We start from the raw sequence: 25,772 nt of genomic DNA, 5'->3' as shown, positions 1-25,772 counted from the left end.
AATTCAAAACTGCCAAGACTATGGAGCACCTAATTCAAGCTAGAGTTAAAACCACAGTTTGTAATCAAATCATTGTTTTTTAAACTTTTGGTATCTCTGCTGCTTTCTAGGCAGTCTCCATAGTAACAGAGAAACAAGAACCGGAAGCCAGCAGTTGAAATGGACTCCTGCTGCTGACAGTGGTTCTGCTTCCATGGAAACAACAATGAAGTGATGGAATACTGGGAGGCTTTTTAAACAGAACCTTAAATATACATACATGACGCCTTCCCTACCAGCCCCTTAAAAGTAGGTCACAACCACTGCTGATCAATTGTAGGGGCCAAGGATGAAAATCAGCTCTTGGAGATTTCTACTGTTGGACACTTACTGAGGTTTGTGAGGTCGTAGGAAGAAAAGATTAACCTATGGATTTCCAGTTTAATTTCAACTGATCAAATTATTGAAAAATATGATTTTAAACAGATATTAACTGATTAAAAATTTTCCATTGGCTCTTAGCCTTACTTTCTCAATATTTACGTTAAGACACACACACTCAGCTGATAATGATTATTTTTCAAGGAAAACTAGGTTATCTGGAATTCCACTTTTAATCCCATATTGGGTGATGTAGCCTGATTATATCAGTATTATATGCAGGGAGACACTTAATAAATGCTTTTAAAAATGGATACATATTTTACATTCCATCTAAATATAAACCAGTTTCTCTACCTGTCTGTTCATAACTTGGATACAGTAAGAATTTCCACTGGGCTCTGGCATTCAGAAGAAAAATCCTACTCCCATTATTTACTAACCTTTAGGTCAAAAAATTCCACTGTACCAGAAAAAAAGTGTCTTACGTATATTGTGTCAACCTTATCAATTTCTGATCAGGAGAGAGGATGGATATAGGTGATTACAGAGTATGGTCTGTGAAAGAATAGGGTAAAACTGAATAGGTATAAATATAAAGTCCAAAGTTGCCCCTGAAATTTTTAGAAACACTGCACTGTCTATCCTGCGTGTCTCAGAGCAACAACTCCAACTTAAGTTACTAAGTTTCATAGAAGGCACAGTGTATAGATAATAGAATCATGGAATTCTAATTTATTCAAAAAGCCATCACCACTCGGCCTCCTTCATTATATTAAGTCCTGTTTATATGAGATATTACCTTCCTTATTCAACGAAGGAACTTAAGGCTCAGGGATATGGAATGTCTTTTTCAGCTGAAAAGTTAATATAAGAAACTAAACTGAAACCAGGTCTTATGATACCATGCTTCCAGTGACTGAATTTGAAGTGGATTACACTACTGTTACTAAGCAGAACAAGAAAAATGCAGAGCATGGGACAAATACGAGTATGGGAACAAAGATGAAGAGAAAATAAGCCTAAGAGTTGAGACGGAGTCTATCAGACAAAATACCAGAGTACAGCTGGACAGTAAGAGACTGAAGATGACAGACAAGGGCACAGGAAAATTAAAGTTACAAAGAGGTATAAATTTCACACCATGTGAAAGAGAACAGGCCTTTCTGAGAAAAGTGGTCTCTCAAAACATCCTTGTTACCCAAGGATTTCTTTGGAAAACAGGGGCCTTTTATCATTTACCCATTAAAAAAACCAAAAAGGCATTTTTATTCACAGAACTAGTGAGAATTAGTTTCACAAACTGTAATAAAAAGTAGTCCTTCCAATTCTGTTATTCTGCCCTTAGCCATCAAAAAGAATATAGCTAATGCCACATCCTTGGTTCAACAGAAGAAAAGCAATGCTGAAGGAAAAACCAACAGTTAGACTACTTAAAAGACATTATGTTTACATCTATATTCTACAGAAAATTTTAAGGGATTTTTAAGAGTATTTTGACTATACCTGATTTTTGCTACATGCACAGAATTTAATCCCCACATAACACTCCACTTAGGCACATTTTATATTCTTACCTCTGCCTCTCTACTCCAACAACTCTCCACTAGCCCCTCTGCCACTGTATTCTTGGTCAAACATGCCAGGTTTTTAACTCAGATTTATCACATTAGAAAGAACATTCAAGTCAATGAGGGTTTGAGGGAATGAGTTTTTGTTTATCGGTGCTTCTTTTTTTTTTTTTTTAAACAACTTTAGTAACAAAAAAAATACGCCTGTTTGAGATGGCCTTGGTGGTTACAGTTGTTTTTTCTCAGTGCTGATTTATTATAGTTAATGGGTTTTTTGTTCTTTTCAGGTATAGCCTACCATTTCTGACTTACACTAAGTGTTCTGACAACAAAAGGCAACCTTGAGAAAAACAGTAATTCATGGTTCTACGGGTCTACCACAACTGGGGCCATCAGCCTCTCCACAGAGAACAAAACTCAGTCAGTCAAGGAATCTGCTTCCCATTTGTCTTTAACCAAATCCATATTAATGTCTTTTCAAAACCCAAGTGTTATGTGACCCCTAGAAGTTCAAAAAGTCACCAAAGAATAGTAAAAGCAAAAATCATAATAATATTCATGCCCAGGCACTGCCTCAATTACGACTGCCTTCAATGTTGTTTAGCAGTTTTCCTATCAGTTAATACTGAATGAAAACATATCATTAAATCAGTGTTAAATGCCTACAGAGACAGTCTTCTCTTAGACTTAGCTTTTTTCCTGCTCCCTAACCCATTTTTTGTTTTGCAATTTTAAAGGGGAGTATCCAAAACATTAATTATTCAATCCTTTCATTAGAACATTGCCTGGCCAGTCTCTTTGTGACAATAAACTCTTGTCCAGAGAGATAGATACATGCACAGATAAATAATCAATCCCCTATGTGTTCCTTATACTGTAATCAATGGCTTCCAAAAGATAAAAAAGTTTAAAAAAAACTAGAGTATATCAAAGGAAAAAGGAATGCAGAATTAAAACCTAAGAGCTAAAATTTTGCTTTCTGAGATGGAATAAAGATAAGGGAAAATATGGAGAAGAAACTCCACATAAACTAAGAATTTTTTTATCTGCTATACTAGTAAATATGAAAAGTTCCCCAAGCCCCACAAAGGCTTTTGCTCATTTCTTTTACTGGCTATAAGAGACATCTTAGAAGTAACAAATCCATGGAAGCCTCTAAAGTCCAACAACTGCTTTCTTGATGTCATGATATTGGATCACATATTTTCCTTTGAGATGACGTAAAGTGATCAACAGAATTACTGATTATAAGCAGTTAATTCTTCTGAATCCTAAAGGTTTCACAGACTCCTTTAATGCATGCCCACCCTAAAAAATTAAACTGACTTAGTGTATACCAGAATTAGAACAGACTCCATTCTATCTCCAGATTTATTTAACATGAGGATAAGTATCTCCACATTTAAACAATTCAAAGAATGTGTCAAGCAATATACCCACAGTATATCACCTTTGAAGCCTGTATCAGGATAACAAAGAAAATCCTCCCCAGGAACTAAGTAAGCCAGCAGGGTGAAAAAGTTCACCACAACCACATATTCCTGCTCCTTCTTTCATCTTCAGAAAGAAAGATGCCTAACAGTTACTGAGCATCTATTATGTTCCAGACACAGTTATTTCAATGTTTACAGTCATTTCAGTATTGTCACAGAAACATCACATAAAGACCTTCCATAAAATTTTGTTTAATAAATGAATAAAAAAACAAATGAATGATTTTGCACCAATACTACATGGTCTGATAACAATACCTTCAGGCCTAGAAATGATCCAATTACCTCTTCCTATAACTTAGTGCCTTTCTTGATAGTTCAAATAAATGCATTTCAGAAAATGTCTACTGTCTTTATCTCCTGTGTAGGTGAAATCATAAGAGAGGAATATGGAGGAACACAGCACAGAAGTGGTATGGCAAGACTAAAAGGGCAATCTATATTTTTATTTAGTTTTATGAAAAACTGTCATGACAGCATCAAAGAAGGAAACACAAGCATAAATAGTCTACTCAATTGCAAACCACTGAGTAAAACAGAATGAAGTCTATGAACTTTTACTGTTTGACAATTACAATTTGGGAAAATCTTTTTTCTTAATAATTTCTAAGACTACATGATGCCTGTACAAATGAAATAAACCAACGAAATAAAATGTTATTCTTCTAATGAAACGCACCTTGAGACCACTAATGACAACACAGTAAGCTTATGAGAAAAAAAAAGAGATTAATGTTTTCAATACTTCCTAAAAGAGAATAAACTCAACTTCTGTGTAATTTACACAAGACTCAATGATTAATTATTAAGACTGATTCACGGTGTAACTTATATAAAACTATGTTTACGATGTAAAACTCTGTAACTCGAGTAAATATGAAATAATGACTGACTCCACAAAGTGCCTAATACCTGCTGGTATTGAAGTAGCAGTGGTTTTCCATTTAGGGTAGTTCACTTGAAAATACTCACTTGGTTTGGTTCACTTGAAAATACTCACAATATCTATATTTCCTCTGAGCAGAATTGAGGTTTTTTCCCAGTAATCACAAGAACTGAATCAACTCTCAATTTAATGCTTTTAAACTGTGTTGCTAAAGATATACAAATGTGGGAATATTGATGACCGAGACCATCTAGTAAAAACCCTTCGAGAATCCTCATCTCTCTCCCTCTCCGCTTTTGCAATAGAGCAGCTGTGCCGCACACAAATTCACATGAATGAAAATATTTAGACGAGAAACCACCCACTTAGTTTATTTTCCATACGACTTTCCTGTAATTATTTTGTAAACTGTTCACACAACAATACATAAAAACATCTGCAAAAACAGGTAATTAATGTGTCAAGCCAAACTAATGCATTTTTTATGGTGTCCATGCTTCGTCAACTGTAATTATAACTCTTTTTTAAGCAAATGATGATGTGTTTGTTGCAATGTGCAAGTGGTTATTTTAGATGCTCTGTTTACTGTTCATACAATCTGAATATAAAACTCCACAGCTACTTTACCCTACATCAATGTTTTACCTAGATTTTTTTTTTTTTTGCAGAAGCAGGAATGCAGATCTCTTTTCCAAGCTATAATTTCCAGTAAACATTTTTGTCATTAAAACAAGAAACTCTCAACATAAAAGTTGACACCAAAATAACCAACAATTCAAGAAACATCTGACAGAAAACGATTCACCCAGACCTTCTTCCTGCAGCTGTAAACCTATGGGAAATACAGCACTTTAAGCCCATGAGCTGCAGAATACCAAGCCTCCTGACCATTAGCATGTAGAAAGCTCGTTATTGGGCTGTAATGTATAATATCTATTCCTTCTAGACCCACTAGACACGTATCTTTGACATGAAACCAAAAAAATGAAGGACCAAATCCTGCTCAAAATACATTGTTTCATATTCATACGCTTTGGTTCTAACTACTGAAAAGGTCATCATCATTATTATTACTATTATGCACTAACTAATACTGCATACCAATAATCATCCTCAAATGGACATTCCTGAACGCCCAAGGTTTCTGGTCTCCAAAGCTAATAAAACCTAAAATAAAGAAAGCAGCACAGCCCTTTAATATTTTTGTAAGGTCCTTCCTCTTCTTAAAAAAGGCAATTTTTAAAACATCTATAATGATTATCCACAGTACTGAGAAACCCTGAATAAAGAATTCTTAAGAAACAATGTTTTCTATTTGTTTTCACAACAAATTTTTTTAGAAATAGTGTAGAATTAACCCTTCTTCATCCAAACTTATGTAACTCCTCATTTTGATACAAATATTTCTAAACTGAGCTATTCTGTTCTCCCCTTGAATCACTTGAATCACTTGAATTACTGTGATCAGCTAAAAGTGCCTGTCTATCCCTACCTTATTCCCAACAAGAACATGAGCAAAGTATTACAACAAATCAAATAAGAGTTTCCCAAGTTTCTGCCAGCTGCAAAAACAGGTAATTAATGTGTCAGGCCAAATTTTAGGTCAAATGCTTATTTTGCAGATTTGGGGTTGAGTCTGATCAAAACAGAAGAGAGCTCCTGCTCCAAGGATGCTAAATTAAGAAAGACATGACTAAGACTAAGTAAGGGAATAGGACAGAAACTTATTTATTCAACCAAACTCAGGGTCAGACAACCAAGAAGTCTCAACACTGAGTTCCACTACTTACATTGATTACGACAAATATATTAATTGTAATAATAAATACAATTAATGTGGGGTGCCTGGGTGGCTCAGTAAGAGGAGCACCCAACTCTTGCTTTCGGCCAGGGACATGATCTTGCAGTCACGGGATCAAGACCCACACTGGGTTCCGCCCTTGGCAGAGTCTGCTTCAGATTCTCTCTCCCCCTTCCTCTCCCTTTGCCCCTCCCCCCACACAGGTGCTTTCTCTCTAAAATAAATAAATAAGTAAAATCTTTTTTAAAAATACCATTAATGCCATTTCAAATGGCTGAATTCAACATGTCAAACCTTTGGGACACATATGCTAATGTCTGTGCAGAGTACTGATAAACCAGATAAAAGACATTAAAATCTATCCAGTATTTTCAAGAGCTACCTTCACATATCCTGGCTGTTTATTACACACACTTTGGGATTCAACTTATTTATCACCTTCTACAAAGGCTTTTCCTATAAGCCTTCTCCTTCTCCCTGGTCAAATGCCCATTTATACGTATTTATAGAATCATTCTCATTCAAAATATTTATAGAGAATTCCTATGTAAAAGGCACTGTGCTAGAAAATACAATGAATGAGAAAACACCTTGCCTTCAGGGATATTACATTAAAGAGATATTCATTCAATAAGTAACTGCACAAATAATTATTTCCTTGTAAATATGAATAAGTACTTGAGGCAAAACAGTGTGAAATGACAGCAATGTTCAAGAAGTGTATTCTCGTGTGAACAGAGGTGAGAAAAGGTTCCCTGGAAGAAATACTGAAACTGAGACCTAATGAATGAGGAGGAAATTATCAGTTGAAAAAGTACATTAAATCACTCCAAAAGACCCCAGCTTATGTGAAAGTTCGAACATGGGAAGGATCGTGGTGTCTTCCAAGAGATTTAAAAAAAAAAGGCCACTGGGCCTAAAAAAGAATTAAGTGAACAGGACTGATTCAATGTAAGTAGAGAGAAAAACAGAAGCCAAATCATTCACAGCCTAATAGACCATAATATCTTTGGATTTTATCCTCAAAGCAATGAGTTTAATGCAAGAAAGTGACACAATGAGAGTCCATTTTCAAAATGTGAGTTAGGAAGAAAGACAGACAATAAATCATCAAATATTTTTTAACAATAAAAACTAACAAAATCAAATAGAAATTCTGGAATTAAAATTTATCCAACAGCACACTGAACTGACAGAAAAAAAGAATCAGCAAATCTGAAGATAACATGAGTAAACATTATCCACTCTGAATAAAATTAAATAATAAAAAGGGGGGGGGACCAGACTAAGACACTTGCTGATACCATCAAACACACCAATATATACATAATACAGTTCACAAAAGAGAAGGGGGGGGGCAGAAAAAGGCAAAAAATACTTCCCAGATTGATCAACATTGATCTACATATCTGAGAAGATCATCAAATACCAAGCATACAACACCAAGAAGGATAAATTCAGAGATACACATCTAAACACATAATAGCCAAACTATTAAAAGCCAAAACAGAAAAATCTTTAAAAAAGCAAAAGATAAACTCATTTCTTTTCCAAACTGATTTAAAGGGTCAGTCCATTTAAATAATAATTATAAGACTACAATATAAAAATGTAACATATATACTATAACATTAGCAAAAGTATGTAAGAAGGGAAGAGAGCTATACTGAGGTCAAGTTTCCTAAGTATTAATAGAATTCGGGTAATTTTACTCTGAAGTGCAATATTTTATGTTAAAGTACTTATTATAATCTTCACAAAAACCACTATGGAAAATAAAAAACTCACAATATAGTTCTATAGATACAGTCTACCAGAAAAAAAAAAAAAAAAAGAGAGAGAGAGAGACTGAGAGAGAATAAATGGTACTAGAAAAAAATACGTACTTGCCACACAAGAAGGCAGTAAAAAACAAAAAAGACAGGAGACATATAGAAAATAGCAAAATGGCAAGCATAAATCCAACCACATTATTAAATATATTAAATATATATGGATTAAACATGCTAATCAAAAGGCAGAAATTATGAATAAGGCTAGTTTTTTTTTTTAAAGATCCAAATGTGGGGCACCTGGGTGGCTCAGTAGGTTAAAGCCTCTGCCTTCGGCTCAGGTCAGGACCCTGGGGATCGAGTCCCGCATGGAGCCCTGCATTGGGCTCTCTGCTCAGCGGGAAGCCTGCTTCCTCCTCCCTCTCTGCCTGCCTCTCCACCTACTTGTGATCTCTGTCTGTCAAATAAATAAATCTTTAAAAAAAAGAGAGAAAGAAAAACAAATGTTACTAGGGACAAAAACTAACACTTTATAATGTGAAAAGTTAAATTAATCAGAAAGATATAACTGTTATAAACATGCATGCATCTAAGAGTCCAAAACAGATGAAGTAAAAATGGACAGAAAACAATTTCAAGCTGACTGAAAATGTAAACAACTTAATTAAAATTTCTGAGATGTAGCACTACTTAGAAGGACTTTATAGGGGCGCCTGGGTGGCTCAGTGGGTTAAGCCGCTGCCTTCGGCTCAGGTCATGATCTCAGGGTCCTGGGATCGAGTCCCGCATCGGGCTCTCTGCTCAGCAGGGAGCCTGCTTCCTCCTCTCTCTCTCTCTCTGCCTGCCTCTCCGACTACTTGTAATTTCTCTCTGTCAAATAAATAAATAAAATCTTTAAAAAAATTAAATAAATAAATAAATAAATAAATAAATAAGGACTTTATAGCTTTAAAGACCTATGTTGAAAAGATCTCAAATCAATAACCTAAGCTTCCATCCCTTAAGATGAAACCAAACTAAATGATGAAGAGCAAACTACACAAAAAGAAAGCAGAGGAAGAAGCAAAAACCAATTAAATAGAAAATTTAAAAAGAGAAAAAAATGAAATCAGAAGTTGGTTCTTTGAAAAGATGAAACTGATATTTATCTAGACCAACTAAAAAAAACCAGAGACACCACAATCAAAATAATGAACATATCCATCACTCTCAATTAACAATTCTTTTTTTTTTAACATTTTATTTATTTACTTGAGAAAGAGCATGAGAAGGGGAAGAGTCAGAGGGAGAAGCAGACTCCCCACTAAGCAGGGAGCCCAATGTGGAACTTGATCCCGGGACCTTAGGATCATGACCTGAGCTGAAGGCAGACATTTAACCAACTAAGCCACCCAGGCACCCTCTTTTATTTATTTATTTTTTTAAAGTGGGCTCCACACCCAGTGTGGAGCTTGTACTCAGAACCCCAAGATCAAGAGTCACATGCTCTACCAACTCATTCAGTAGGGACCCACAGTTAACAATTCTTTATTTTGCCTTCATTTCGAAATATATCTTCACTGGGTACAGAATTCACTTGACAAACTTTCTCTCTACATATGTTAAAGGTGTTAATCAAGTCATCTTCTCTGCATCGTTTCTAACAAGAAATCTGACATCATTCTCAGCTTTGTTCTTCTGTGTCTGTCTGCTTTTAATTTTAAGATTTTCTCTTTAACACTGGTTTTGAGATTTTCATGTCCCTTATGCCTGGAGTTTGTTGAGTTTCTTGGTCCTCATCAAGAGATTTTCATTTCTCATCATGAGATTCTCATGTCCCTTATGCCTGGAGTTTGTTGAGTTTCTTGGTCTCTGCATCAAATCTGGAAAGCTTTCAGGCATTATTCACTCAAATAATATTCAGTCCCCCTCTTCCTTTCCCTCTTCAGGGCACCCAATTACATGGAGAAAAACTGTTCTATAGCTTACTGATGTTATATTAATTTTTGCTTGATTTTTTTCATCTCTGTTTCATTTTGGATAGTATCTATTGCTATGTCCTTCACTTCTTTAATCCTTTCTTCTGCAATATCTAATCTGCCATTATTTTTCATTTCCCATACTATAGCTTACATCTCCGAAGTTCAATTTGGGTCTTTTGTAAATCTTCCATTGCTCTACGTAACTCTACATAATGAATACATTTTCTATTAAGTTTTAAAGCCCTCATCCTTTCATTTTAACATCTGTGTCAATTCTGGGTGGGTTCTGAATGACAGATTTTTACTTCACTGTAGGTCATATTTTCCTGTTTCTTTGAATAAATGATAATTTTTTATTAGCTGCCGGCCACTGTGGATTTTCCCTTATAAGACAGTAGATATCTTCTTAATCCTACAAATACTGGGCTTTGTGCTGGAATGCAGTTATGATTCTTAGAAGCAGCTTGATCCTTTTGGGTCTTGTTTCTGAGATCTGTTAGGATGGGTCTGGAGCAAACAATTATTCCACAGTAATGGTGTAAGATTCTTGAATATTCTACCCAGTGCCCCATGAGAAAGGTTTTCAAGACCATGTGTTAGGAACAGACACTATTCCTAGCCCTGTGTGAGGACCAAGAATGTTTCCCCTAATCCTTTCAGTGGGTCTTTCTCTCACCTTGCATAGTTTCTCCACAGCCATGCACTAATCACTACTCCACTCTCTACACAGCCATCTCCTCTCTAGATAGAGCACTAGACATTTGGCAATGATCCTGCAAGCTCTAACTGCAGGATTATTGGTCTTGCTGGATTCAACACCATTTTTTCAACCTGGAAGTTTTGCCACAATTCATCTGCCTGCCTTCTTCCTGAGCCACAAGCTGGGAACTCAAGACAGGAAGCTGGGCAATCTTAAAACTCACCTTTTCTTTTCTCAAAAACCACTGTCCTTCCCTGTATAACATCCTGTGTCTTGAAAACCACTGTTACATAAACTTTTTCTGTTTTCTTAGTTTCTTCAGGAAAGAGGGTAAATACAGTCCCTGTGGCCCGTCTTAACCAACCATGGAAATCCTAGGGGTTTTTGTTTGTTTTTTTGTTTGTTTTGTTTTTATCCCCTTCACCTATTTCACTCACCCCCCAACTCACCCTCCCCTCTGTTAACCATTTGTTTGGTCACTATACTAAGAGCCTGTTTTTTGGTTTGTCTCTTTTTTTTCCTTTGTTCATTTGTTTTAGTTCTTAAATTCCACTTATGAGTAAGTGGAAGTCCTAGTTTTAATGTGGCTACTGGAAATTTTTTAATTACATATGATGTCACATTATATTTCTACAACACAGTGTTATTTTACACAGTCATTAGAATTATATAATGCTGAAATCCTCTAAGAAAATAGGGTAAGGAGGCTAAAAAGGCTGACAACCAAGTCTCAATAAACTTCAACATTTAAAGGTCAAGTGGAGGGGCACATGAGTGGCTCAGTGGGTTAAAGCCTCTGCCTTCAGCTCAGGTCATGGTCCCAGGTTCCTGGGATCGAGCCCCATGTCGGGCTCTCTGCTCAGCGGGGCTCTCTGTCTCTGCCTGCCTCTCTGCCTACTTGTGATCTCTGTCTAATAAATAAATAGAATCTTTAAAAAAAAATTTTTAAAAAATAAAGGTCAAGTGGAGAAGAAGGAGCTGGCAAAGTAGACTTAAAAAGGTTAACCTAAGAATTAGAAAACTAAGAAAAGCACAGTGTCGTTGGAATAACAGACAATTTAGGAAAGCAAAGGTTGTATGAAATAGTTACTGAAAATTTTGTGTGTGTGTGTGTGTATATATATATATATATATATATATGTAAGTTAACAAAAGAATATTAAGAATAAGAAACATGTTCATGAGACTATGGACTCTGAAAAACAATCTGAGGGTTTTGAAGGGACGGGGGGTGGGTGGTTGGGGTACCAGGTGGTGGGTATTATAGAGGGCACGGATTGCATGGAGCACGGGGTGTGGTGCAAAAATAATGAATACTGTTATGCTGGAAATAAAAAAAAAAATAGAATTAAAAAAAAAAAAAAAAAAGAATAAGAAACATGTTTATAGCAGCAACGTCCATAATAGCCAAACTATGGAAAGAACCTAGATGTCCATCAACAGATGAAAGGATAAATAAGGTATGATACTCACACACACACGCATACACACACACAGGAATACAATGCAGCCATCAAAAAAAACCCAAATTTTGCCATTTGCAATGACGTGGATGGAACTAGAGGGTATTATGCTAAGTGGAACAAACCAATCAGAGAAAGACAATTATCATATGATCTCTCTGATATGAGGAATTTGAGAGCAGAGCAGGGGGGTCATGAAGGATAGGGAGGGAAAAAATGAAACTAGATGGGGCTGGGAGGGAGACAAACCATAAGAGACTCTTAATCTCAGGAAACAAACTGAAGGTTGCTGGGAGGTGTGGGGGGAGGGATGGGGTGGCTGGAGGATGGACAGTGGGGAGGGCATGTGCTATGGTGAGTGCTGTGAATTGTGTAAGACTGATGACTCACAGACTTGCGTCCTTGAAGCAAGTAATACATTATAAATTAATAAAAAGAAGAAACATTATTGAGAATCCAGTTAAGATTAATAACAATGAATCCATTTTAGTTACCAATCTGTCCAGAGTGTGTGGTTTCTTCCAATAGCACTCAGTTGCCCAGTTGTCTGCCTCTGTCAGCCAGAAATAATGGAAACATGGATACTCCAAAACAAATTAGATAAATTAATCCAGGCCTGGAGTTTTGCCAGGTAAATGTGATAAAAGATCAGAAGGGGGATTAAGGTATCTGCCAAAAGACTTTGTGAAATGATGGATCATGAAAACTAAGATAAACAGAGAAATGGAAGACAGCTGAGATGCTAAAGAGAAAAATGGAGGAAAGTACAAAATAATGGCACTTTTAAATTGTTTATTTACCACTCCTTCCCCCCTCAATAACTTATAAGTGTTTACTGATTTTAGTGAGTCATCCATTAGAGTTTTATTGAATAGAACAAAATTGACCTGACTTTCTAGACCACACAGTGCAAATTCTACTGGATCACTTTATTTAAAAGGATTATTACCATGTACTGATGTTACATCTATGTCTCTTATTATTTATTCCTTCTAATCTTGCTTCTTGTTGCTTGGGCAAAGATGGGCCTTTCATTAATAGTACAAGTCAAAGCACTGTCCCCTATCCCCGCAAATAACAAACTAATCAACTACAACAAAAAATTCAATTTGGAGTTCTTTTCTCTAATCTCTGCTTTTATTTGTCCTGAGTACTCAACTCTGTTCTTTACTGCCCTTTCGTGTACTTTTCTTTTGTAGGGGAATGAGTTATCACTGATCTGGACTCAAGGTAAGTTCTTTTACAACACAATTTGACTGTATTTGTGAGCTTTTCACTCACCAATAAAATAGATATGTTTTCATTAATCAGAATAATTTAATAGTATCTTATATGGATTAAAAATCAATTTAATCAAGGGTAGTTATGACTCTTCAGTAATACAGAATAACTATTCTGTAATGATTGGCTACTACCCCAAAAAGACAGAGACTACTATAAGATAATATCCTACAAACAGAAGACATCCATGTAATACAAAGTATCATGAAGTCCTCAATTAATTTTTTGAATGTAGCAAGTATTCCCATTTCAAGGTGCTATTTAAAATGATTGCATTTAATCAGCAGGGTGGCTTGGCTGTAAAGAAAACCTCAACAAATTTAAAAAAACTGAAATCATTCAAAATTATTTGAACACCATGGAATTAAGCTATAAATCAGCAACAAGAAGATAACTAGAAAAATCTCAGCTGCTGGGAAATTAAGTAGTATGTTTATGATGCTTAGAAATATATTACTTAGAAGTAATTGACATGTACAGTAGACAGACTAATGAACCCCTAAAAAAGGCTATGTTCTAAACCCAGGAACCTGTAAATAAATTACCTAACTTGGCTAAAGTGACTTTACAAATGTGATTAAGGTTAAGAATCTTGAGACACGGCAGTTATGCTGGATTATCAGTGTAGGCCCAACCAAATCATGTCGGTCCTTAAAATCAAGTAAACCTTCCTTGCTCAGAATCAGGGTGAGATGAAATTAGGCAAGAATGATCAAAGGGATTTAACACTGCTGATTTACAAGATGAAGGCAGGCATGCAGGCAGGCTCTAGAAGCTGGAAAAAACAAGGCAAAAGATTTTCCCCTGAAGTCTCTGGAAAGGAATACAGTCCTGCCCATACCTGTCCAGTGAGATTCAGGTCAGATTCCTAACCCACAAAAGTTTGTAGAAAATAATAAACTGTTGTACAAAATAATGAATTTGTGTTGCAAATTTATGGTAATTTGTTATAGCAGCAACAGAAAACTAACAGGATAAAAACAGTATTTTGAACTGATAACAATGAAGATAGGACATATCTAAACCTATGGAATGTAGCTAAAGCAGTACTTAGTGGGAAATTCATAACCTTAAACATAAAAAAAAAAAAAAGCCGAAAGTCAAATACGTACCCCCCTAATTCAAAAAGTAAACATCAGACCTAAAGTTAAGTAGGAAAAAAATAAACAGAAATCCATAAAATAGAAAAGTAACATACAATAGTATAAATAAATATGCTAACATTAATAAAACTAGTAAATCCTTAATATGCTGATTAAGAAAATAAAATAAGTTGCCAACATCAGGAAAAATTCAACAGACATCAAAAAGACAAAAGGATGCTATAATTAATTCTACAATCAATAAATTTTGAGGGTTTGTGCCAAAAGCAAAGGCAACAAAAGCAAAAATAAACAAGTGAGACATCAAACTAAAAAGCTTCTGCACAGCAAAGGAAACCACCAACAAAAGGAAAAGGTAAACCTACCAAATGAGAGAAAATATTTGCCAACCATATATCCAAAAAACGGATTAATATCCAAAATATTTAAGGTGCTCATCCAACTCATTAACAACAACAAAAAAAGATTAAAAATGCACAGAATCTAAATAGACATTTTTCCAAAGACATACTAATGGCCAACAGATACATGAAAAGATGCTCCATATTACTAATCATCAGAAAAATGCAAATCAAACCCACGATGAGAAATCACCTCACACCTGTTAGAGTGACTGTTATCAAAAAGACAACAGATATCAGGAGTTCACAAAGATGTGGAGAACCGGAAGCCCCTGCACATTGTTGGTGGGAATATAAATTAGTGCAGCGAACTATAAATATATAATATATATATAATATAAATAAATTGGGGTGCTTCAAAAAATTAAAAATAGAACTACTGTATGTTCCAGCAATTCCACTTCCAGGTATTTATTCAGAGAAAACGAAAACACTTAAAAAGATATCTGCAACCCCATGTTCACTGTAGCATTATTTACCACAGCAAAAAATAGAAACAACCAAAGTGTCCATCAATGGATGAATGAATAAAGAAAATGTGGTACACACACACACACACACACATACACACACACACACACAAATATTATTCAGCTATAAAAAAGAAGGGAATCCTGCCATTTTCAACAATACAGATGAAACTTGAAGGCATTATGCTAAGTGAAATAAGTTAGACAGAAAAAGACAAAAACTGTGTGATCTCACTTATATTTACAATCTATTAAAAAAAAAAAAAAAAACCCGCTCACAGCCACAGAGAACATACTTGTCATTGCCAGAGGCAAGGGCATGGCAAATAAGCATGAACGGGGTCAAAAAGTACAAACTACGTCCAGTTATAAACTAAATAAATCTAAGGGATATAATATACAACATAGTATCAGTAGTTAATAATACTGTATTGTGTATTTGAAAGTTGTGTAGAGAATGTATCTTAAAAGTTCTGATCACAAAGAAAAAAATTTGTAATTGTATGGTGACAGATGTTAACAAGACTTACTGTGGTCATTTTGCAATATATAAATATATCAAATCATTATGTTATATACCTAAAACCAAAATATGTTATATGCCAATTTTATCTCAGTAGGAATAATAAAGCACAGGAGCAGAGAAAAAAATTAATTTGACCATTGGTATGAAACAAATTCTTTTTTTTTTTTTTTAAGATTTTATTTATTTATTTGTCAGAGAGAGAGCGAGCGAGAGCGAGCACAGGCAGACAGAGTGGAAGGCAGAGGCAGAGGGAGAAGCAGGCTCCCTGCCGAGCAAGGAGCCCGATGTGGGACTCGATCCCAGGACGCTGGGATCATGACCTGAGCCAAAGGCAGCTGCTTAACCAACTGAGCCACCCAGGCGTCCCAAGTATGAAACAAATTCTTTGAAAAATACAAATTACCACTAAGTTGATAAAAGAAGAAATATATACAGTTTTAACAGTTGGATATCGAGTAAAGAAATTAAACCCAGTATTAAAACCCTTTTCCTAGACTTGTTCTTAAATTTGTTAACTATGATACCTACATTATGGATCTGTAAAAGAATGACCTTATTTTCTGGAAATGATTATTACATAAGGGTCAAAGCCATGATGTCCATATTTACTTTTAATTCAATAAATACGTTTGTTATATGTGTGTGGAGGGGATATACATGTATATATAGATAAGACAATAACCATGAAAAATAAAAACACACACATAAATCTTAGCAATCAAGTCCAGTAATATATATAAAAAGATACGTTGCAATCAAGTAGGTTTATTTCAAGAGTGCAAAGACTACTGAATATTCAAAAAAACAGTAGGTGTGGAATCTCAAATCTGGAGGCTAATGACAGCCACCCAATTTCAAATCTCCCCACATCGTCTTTCAAAACCAGAAAACAAAACAAATGAAAAAACTGGGGGAATAAAGACAACCACATCTGACCCAAACCTTGAGCATTGCTAAGAATACCATAACCTTCATACTATCTGTAAATAGAGAAATAAACCAAATTACAACAGAGTTCCAAGGGCCCCACTATTGCAGGCCCGTGAAGGTAGAAACCAGAGGAGAAAGAGCTAACAGCAGAGCCCTTAAAAAGTATATGGGATACACAGGGCTTAAAGAACGCAAGAGAAACAAAACAAAACATAAACACCCCCAGAAACAGAAAGTCCAATTAAATACCAAAATATAAGACATAAACTGGGACTTGGTAGTTTGAAAACACAGGCTATAAATAATAAAGAAGAGTTGAGTGTGAGTGTAACCAAACATGAGAGCTTTGGTAAAGCTTTCCTTCTGGGGAAGAAAGAGACCTTATATAGAAAAGGGTAGGAGGTAACAGGAAAGGGGTGCAGAGAGTAATAGAAACGAAAGGAGAAAGGTAAGGAGCCTATAAAGCAAAGGAGAAACACCAACCACTCCCCTGTCCTCATCCATAAAAGAAAGTGCACAGAAGAGAGGTGAACAGACAGAAGAGGACGTAAACTGGAACCATATGCTCACAAGAAATAGAATACAAAAGGCAGAACTCTTGCCATCAGTGTGCTGTTAGAGATCAGGACAGCAATTACCTTCGGAGAGGCATTATTGGGAAGGAAAAGAATGAAGCTTCAAGAGCGCTGGTCAAGTTCTACTTGTTAATCCAAGGACCAGTAACGTAAGTGTGTTCCACATTTGAAAATATATCAAGCTGTATAGTTACAATATGTACTTTCCTGCATATTCAATTAAAAGAAAAACAAAATAGATATGCTTGTTCCCTACAGAATCTAAATCTAGGGAACATACATGAGAAAACATATAAACGATGGCAGGGGGAGAAAGCACATTAAGGGTCAGTGAGGGGTTAGGAAGGGTGAGCAGAGGATGACATTTTAATTCTGTTTTGTTTCTGCCTAAGAATCCTTTCTCATTTTGGTCCACTCCCCTCAAACTATAGCTATGTTGATCAGTTCATGTGGTTCATTAGGGATAGTTCTGCCCACCTCTGGAGGGATGAGTAAATAACCTATACCTAACTAGGTTATTCCCCTGCTAGAAAAACAAGGTGAAGGAATGTGACCCATGCTTTTACAGGAGGTAGGGGGAAAACACCCTCTTCCTCTAGAACTCAGAGGAAAAAGCCTCTATCAACCTATAGTTGCTGGGGGTTATCTTTCACAACACCTGGAAATAAATGCAAATCATAGAAAGGGGACTGAAAGAAAAGGCCATGTATAAAAATAAGCAAACAGGCATAGAAACTATGTGACACTTCTTAAACACCCGAATCTAGCCATATGTAACTACTCATTCATGTGGGCTAAAACACTTTCTATATGAGCTTCTTTGAGTTGGTTCTGTTAACGTGTAACTGAAAGAGTCCAGTATAACACAAAATTTGAAAGGACTGATCTGAGTAGAGGATAATTTAAAAAGCAACTCTCTCTTCATCTGTGAACATCACAACCAGAGAATCTAAAGTCTTTTCTTAGTCCATTCTGGCTGCAAGAACAGAATACCATGAAACTTATAAACAGAAATTTATTTCTCACAGTTCCAGAGGCTCAAAGGCCAAGAGCAATCTGGTGCTGGCTTCCTCATTCATGGATGGCTAGTCTCACTGTGCCCTCACATGGTGAAAGGAACAAAGGAGATCTCTGAGGTCTTTAATGGCCACTAATCCCATTCATGAAGGCAGAAGCCTCAAGGCCTAATCATCTCCCAAAGGCCCCACCTCCAAATATACCCACCATCACACTAGGGATTAATTTCAATATGAATTTTGGAAGTCACATTCAGTCTATAGTACCTTCTCCCTGAATCTATGGATATCGTTTCTTCTGAGAGCACTGCACTTAGTGGTGCTTTTTCCTGTTACAGACACTTCCTAGATAATTAAAGAAAGAAAGAAAAAAAAAAGGCAGGGTACTGATGGGGACGGGAAAACAGAGTAGATGACATATAATTACCTTCAAATCTCTATTTTTAAAATCTGAATTTTACTGTCTTAAAATGCTTTCTTCTAGCAAGTTTCAAAACAGTTAAGATCTAATAATTCCTCAACTGAGACAACTTACTGAATTACAATTTACTGAATTATAGTGAAGAGCACGTGTTTTATTTTAAAACAGAAAAGGCGGGGCACCTGGGTGGCTCAGTTGGTTAGGCATCTATCTTCCACTCAGGTCATGATCCCAGGGTCCTGGGATCAAGACCTGCATTGAACTCCCTGCTCAGTGAGGTGTCTGTTTCTCCCTCTGCACTCTTTCTCTCTCTCAAATAAACAAATAAAATCTTTAAAACAAAAATGGCTATGGAAAGCTTTCATTAAAAAAATTCTGAGTTTGTTTTGTACTGCTCTTTGAAAAGTAAAATTGCAATTTACAGATTAAGATGGACAAGCGGGTTCCTACTTCAATGAGCACCCCATCTTTTCCAACTATATTACAGTGATGAACCAAATAGTCAAGAGTTAATTAAAGCATAATTAAGTTTAACTATAAGATAAAAATCTCTCTGGCATGTGGGATTTATTCCAGGAATGCAAAGGTGGCTCAATGTAAAGAAAATCAATGTAATATACCATATTAACAGAATGAAGGTGGGGACACATAATCATTTCAACTGAAGAAGGAAAAAGCATTTAACACTCTTTCATAATAAAACCATGCAGAAAACTAGGAATAGACAGAAACTTCTTCAACATGATACAGGGCATCTATGAAAAACTAACAACTAACATCATATCATACTCAATGGAGGGGTGCCTGGGTAGCTCGGTCAGTTAAGCATCAGACCCTTGGTTTCAGTGCAGGTCATGATCTCAGGGTCATGAGATGGAGCTCCATGCCCTGCTTGAGATTCTCTCTCCCTCTCTTTTTTGCCCCCCCCCCATTCAGGCTCTCTCTTTCTCTCTCAAATAAATACATCTTTTAAAAAATATATATCATACTCAATGATAAAAGATGGAAACCTTTCTCCCTAAATTCCAGAATGAGCCAAGATGCCTCATCTCCTTTGCAGGGATGAGTAAGTAACCTGAAAAACAAGGTGAAGGCCTGTGACGCAGGTCTTTACTGGAGCTATTAAACATTTCGACGGAAGTCCAAACCAGAGTATTATGCAAGCAAAAGAGATCAAAAGGCATTCAAATTGAAAAGAAAGAAGTAAAACTACATCTATTCACAGAGAACATAATCTTACAGAAATCTCAAAGAATCCGCCAAAAAACTACTACAGTTAATAAATGAATTCAGCAAGTTGCCACATACAAAGATAAAAACACAAAAATCAGTGTTTTTACACACCAGGAATGAACAACCCAAAAAGAAAATTAATGAAGCAATTCTAATTATAATAATAATCAAAAGAATAAATACCTAGAAGCAGATTTAATCAAGGAGGTAAAAGGCATACATTGAAAATTACATAACACTGCTGAAGGAAATTAAAGATGATCTAAATAAATGGAAAGACATCCTATGTTCATGGATTAAAAGACATTTTAAGATGACAATACTCCCCAAATTTATTTACAAATCTAATGCAATCTCTATCAAAATTCCAACAGCCTTTTTTGCAGAAACAGAAAAACTGACTTTCTAAGAAAAGAAAAATATTAATAAAGAGAATACCAACTATAACTCTTTTTTTAAAAGGTGATTTTTCAGCTCTCCTTGGGCTTAGATGTAGTTTGCAGAGACATGTCTAAATGCACCAAGAAGGTAAGAATCTTGGGTAAATACAGGACCCATTATGGTACCTCCCTTAGGAAAATGGTGAAGAAGATTGAAATAAGCCAGCATGCCAAGTACACGTGCTCCTTCTGTGTCAATACTAAGATGAAATGATAAGCTGTGGGGCTCCTCCATAAAAAAAGTACCCAGTGGTGCATGGACCTAGAGCACCACTTCTGCCATCACAGCAAAGTTTGCATCAGAAGACTGAGGAGCTGAAAGACCAACAGAAGCTCTACCATCTGAAACATTGTTATACTATAAGAAATGGGTTAATTTATGTAACAAAATTTCTTTGGGTTGTTGCTAAATTGATTAGTTAGAGCTTCTGATTTGGGCTACATTAATTATGCTTTCTCAAAAGACTTGGGAACTAAAATTCCTTCTAATTTTTATTGAAAATAAATAAATAAAAGGTGATTTTCAATTTTTATAGAGTTGTAAGGGGACCGAAAAAATCAAAATAATATTGAAAAAGAACAAACTTCTCAAAGAGGATCATAAATCAAAACAGACAGAAGCTAATGCATTAGAAGACAATATGATTACACCACCACTGCTAAAATTACAGATTTTGGGAGCACCTGGGCAGCTTAGTTGGTTAAGCAACTGCTGACAGCTCTGGTCAAGATCCGGGAATACTAGATGGAGCCCTGCCTTGGGCTTCCCACTCAGCGGGGAATCGGCGATTCCCTCTGTCCCTCCCCCTGCTCATGCTCTCCCTCCCTCTCTCTCTCAAAATAAATAAAATCTTTAAAAAATAAATAAATAAAATGAGATTACAGCTTTTGGTGTTGTTAGACTCACACTATATCATACTTTGTAGTGAAGTGGGCAGTCCCTAAAGGTAAATGGGCTGGACAATATTTTCATAATGTCTTCAGAGTTAACAAACACAATAAACAATTCAAATACATTTTTATTTTTAAAGTTATACATTTTTACTTCTGAAATTCAGCAATAAGAAATCATGTGACTTGCTTCCCTTTATCAAACATAAATTTACTACTACCTTTCCCACATATTCCCATATATCCATTCATTCTATTCATCCATATATTCATTCTAAATCAAACAAGGTTATACTTGGGTTTCTTAATACTTGAGTCATTTTTATTCAAAGCAATAAATCAATAACCCAAATTACCTTTTACAGTACTTGAGTATATATCATTATGAATGCACACAAACACCATATTCATAGAGCCTGGACACATTCTAGAACCAACCCTACAATTTTAAGCCAGTCTAAGTGACTCAAAGAAACCTAGAAATATATGTGGGTTTGTGGTCTCCCCAGGAATTCTATTCCTCATTGTGGAAAGGGGAAAAAAATAGTTAAGACCCAGTAAGAGACCCAGAATGATGTGGTACCTCAACATACAAGGTCACCGTTTTAAAAGTAAGTCTGGACATCTCCTAGGACAAGGATGGTGTAAACTAAGAAAAATGGCTTTGTATTGCTCATTATACCATCTACTAGGATGAAAATTGCAGAAAATTGTCTGCATTTCTTAGCTGAGTAGTAACATCAGAAATAGTCTCACTGGTCAAAAATATCAAGACAATCAAAGAAAACTCAGGTTATCAACAACATTCAGGAATGTTTTTCAATGTGAGATTTATAATGTATGCAGAAGATTTAAACAGAAACAGAGCAGATCTTATTTTGAAGGGTCATCATTCAATTCTGTATTTTTATTTAAAAACCATTCTATAATCACTATCACAATACCTAGTACATACTACTAACAAAAGCTTGTTGAAAGCTCAACTGAATGGACAGACGGCTGAATGAGCAAATAAACAAATGGGAGGGAAAAGAATGATTATCAAAATAAAGTTTAAAAATATTGATACTGGGCGCCTGGGTGGCTCTGGGTTAAGCCACTGCCTTTGGCTCAGGTCATGATCTCAGGGTCCTGGGATCGAGTCCCGCATCGGGCTCTCTGCTCAGCAGAGAGCCTGCTTCCCTCTCTCTCTCTCTGCCTGCCTCTCCATCTACTTGTGGTTTCTCTCTGTCAAATAAATAAACAAAATCTTAAAAAAAAAAAAAATTGATACTCTCTGAAGACTAGTTTCTTCCTCATTTTAAAAAGCTACTCTGATTAGCGAAGAAATGTATGAGAAGTAACATGGCACAGTGGAAACAAGATAAGACTTGAACTCAGAAAGATCCAGATTTAAATCTTAGCCAAAACTCTTAGTGGCTTGTGTTGTGGACCAAATTGTTTACTTTATACAAGTCTTAGTTTTCTCTACCTATAAAATGGGGACTATAGTATCTACCTTACAAACACAATAAACCAGAAATTTTGGCACCTAGAACAAACTAAACAAAACCAGTTCTCCAATCAACTCTGTAATTCATAATGTAGCCCACAGATGGGTGTTACTAACAATGCTCGCCATCTGGTTGCTTCCTGTTTTAAATAATTATTCTTGCTAACTAGGTGCCAAGCTTCTAGAATCATTACATTAAATGTTTGCACCCTCTAAATTTCAGTGTCCTTAGACAAAGCCCAGTATGACCAGCCATAGCTCAGATTATAGGTTAGTTCTGAGGGTTAAATATAATGTTAACAAAAACCCCTGTACAGTGACAGGCATATAATAGACAATAAATCAATGTTATTTAAATATTTTATTAATACCTTTAAGTCACCCATTTGCCACTCTACATTCTCACAAATATTCTAATAAGCCCACACCAAGAATGCAGATTAATCATATCAGGCCACTGCAGAAATATGTAAGAAAGAGAGAAGTGAAAGGATATGTATTGGAAACATTCTCTTCAAAGATTCAAGTTGATTCCTTCAATCTTGATTTTTGGATTTTCTGTCTTAAATACATAGAGACCTGATGACGTAAAAGAGCAGAAGGTACCTCAATTTCAAGAGCCATTCCTAGATTAAGGAAGCAAGTGAGGTGTCAGGTTCAAAAGGAGAATTCAAAGTTACCACTCTCGGGGTATGCTTCTTCTCTGCAGGATGGGCAAACAGAACTGCTGCTATTGTGTTCTGCCTCTAGACTCAGCTGTGCAAACACCAGTTAAGTAAGAAAAACATCAAGCCATCTTTATCAGATCTACAAACAACCCAGATAAACTCCTTTAGGATGAATAGTTTAGTTAGAATGAATAGTTAGTATTTAGAATAACAAAATTTGCCAAATCATAAGAGCCCTGTAAAAAGCATCCCTACTTAAGCTCTGAAAAATCATTTTCTCTGGATTATCAGATATCCAGAAATAATGATTTTATTATAAAGTATTATCAAACCAAACCAAGGTCACAGATAACAATTCTATTTTCTTTTTTCCCCCACAGGCAACCACTCTCATAGCAAGAGTTAATTAAAATGATGTAGAGGTATTACTGGTTATAGTGATGTTTCAATAACAGCTTTACTAGACTAAATCAAACTTCCCCTAAGAAAACACCTCTTCTACTCATAAATGTCAAGTCAGGTCACAAGCTAAAGCCCCCAATTTCCTCACAAATTAAAGAATAAATTCATCATACTCAACATTACACTCAATGGTGATTTGCTGAAAGCTTCTTCTAAGATCAGAAACAAGACAATGATGCCCATTCTCACCACTTGATTCAACATAGTATTAGAAGACCTTGTCAGAGCAATCAGACAAGAAAAAGAAATAAAAATCATCCAAATCAGAAAGGAAGAAGTAAAACTGTTTCTATTTGCAGATAGCATGCTATTATATATAGAAAACCCTAAAGACTCCACCAAAAAACTGTTAGAATAACAGATGAAATCTGTTAAAAATCATAAATTAAGAGAAATTGAAGACAAAAATAAACAGAAAAATATTCCATGCTCATGGATTAAAAGAATTAATATTGTTAAAATGTCCATAATACCCAATGTTATCTATAGATTCAATGCAATCCCTATCAAAATTCCAATGACATTTTTCAAAAAGTAGGAAAAAAAATCCTAAAATTTGTAAAGGACACCAAATAGCCAAAAAACCCTCTGAATAATGAATGAAGCTGGAGGCATCACATTTCCTGATTTCAAACTATATTACAAAGCTACAATAATCAAACCGGTATGGTACTGCACACACAGATCAATGGGATAAAACAGAGAGCACAGAAATAAAACCACACATATATACGAGGTCTCTTCAATAAATGGAGAAAAGTCACTTCAATAAATGGTACTGACAAAAATAACAAAATATCAACAAAAATAAACAGCTACATGCAAAACAATAACAGTAAACTCCTATCTCATACCACACACAAAAATTAACTCAAAATAAATTAAAGACCTGAACATAAGACCTGAAACCACAAAATCCTAGGGGAAAAAACAGGGGGGGTAAGCTTTCTTGGCATGATTTTTTGGATTTGACACCAAAAGCAAAGGCATCAAAAGCAAAAATAAACAAGTGGAACTACATTGAACTATAAACATTTTACACAGCAAAGGAAACCATCAACAAAATGAAAAGGCAATCTATCAACTGGGAGGAAAATAGCTGCAAATCATATATCTGACAAGAGGTTAATATCCAAAATATATAAAGAACACAAAATCTAATAACAAAAAGCCCCTAAACAATTTGATTAAAAAATGAGCAAAGGAACTGAAAAGATATTTTCTCAGATATAAAAATGCCAAACAAGTACATGAAAAGGTACTTAACAACACTCATGATCACGGAACTACAAATCAAAACCACAATTAGATATTACCTCACACCTGTCAGAATGTCTATCAACAAAAAGACAACAGATGGGGCGCCTGGGTGGCTCAGTGGGTTAAAGCTTCTGCCTTGGGGCACGTGGGTGGCTCAGTCGGTTAAGCATCTACCTTCAGCTCAGGTCATGATCCCAGAGGCCTGGGATGGAGCCCCGCATCGGGCTCCCTGCTCAGTGGGAAGTCTGCTTCTCCCTCTCCCACTTCCTCTGCTTGTATTCCCTCTCTTGCTTCTCTCTCTGTGTGTCAAATGAATAAATTAAATCTTTCAAAAATATGAAGGGAAAAAAAAAGCCTCTGCCTTTGGATCAGGTCATGATCCCAGGTTCCTGATCAAGCCCCGCATCGGGCTCTCTGCTCGGCAGGGAGCCTGCTTCCCCCTCTCTCTCTGCCTGCCTCTCTGCCTACTTGTGATCTCTGTCTGTCAAATAAATAAATAAAATCTTTAAAAAAAAAAAAAAGATAACAGATAACAAATGCTGGGCAGGACATGGAAAAAAAAGAACTCTTATACACTGTTGTTAGGAATATAAATT

The 25,772-nt window shown here is 35.8% G+C and overlaps 1 protein-coding gene and 1 pseudogene across 7 annotated transcripts in view; one reads left to right on the top strand and one right to left on the bottom strand.

The window, feature by feature from the left end:
• Positions 1-25,772, bottom strand: part of RPS6KC1 (ribosomal protein S6 kinase C1) — a 177,885-nt gene that overhangs the window by 90,995 nt on the left and 61,118 nt on the right. The window lies entirely within an intron of this gene.
• On the top strand, positions 20,410-20,826 carry LOC116576679 (annotated as a pseudogene).

Source organism: Mustela erminea, chromosome 17, assembly GCF_009829155.1.
Source record: "Mustela erminea isolate mMusErm1 chromosome 17, mMusErm1.Pri, whole genome shotgun sequence".
NCBI lineage: Eukaryota > Metazoa > Chordata > Mammalia > Carnivora > Mustelidae > Mustela > Mustela erminea.
This window is presented reverse-complemented; position numbering and strand designations above follow the sequence as displayed.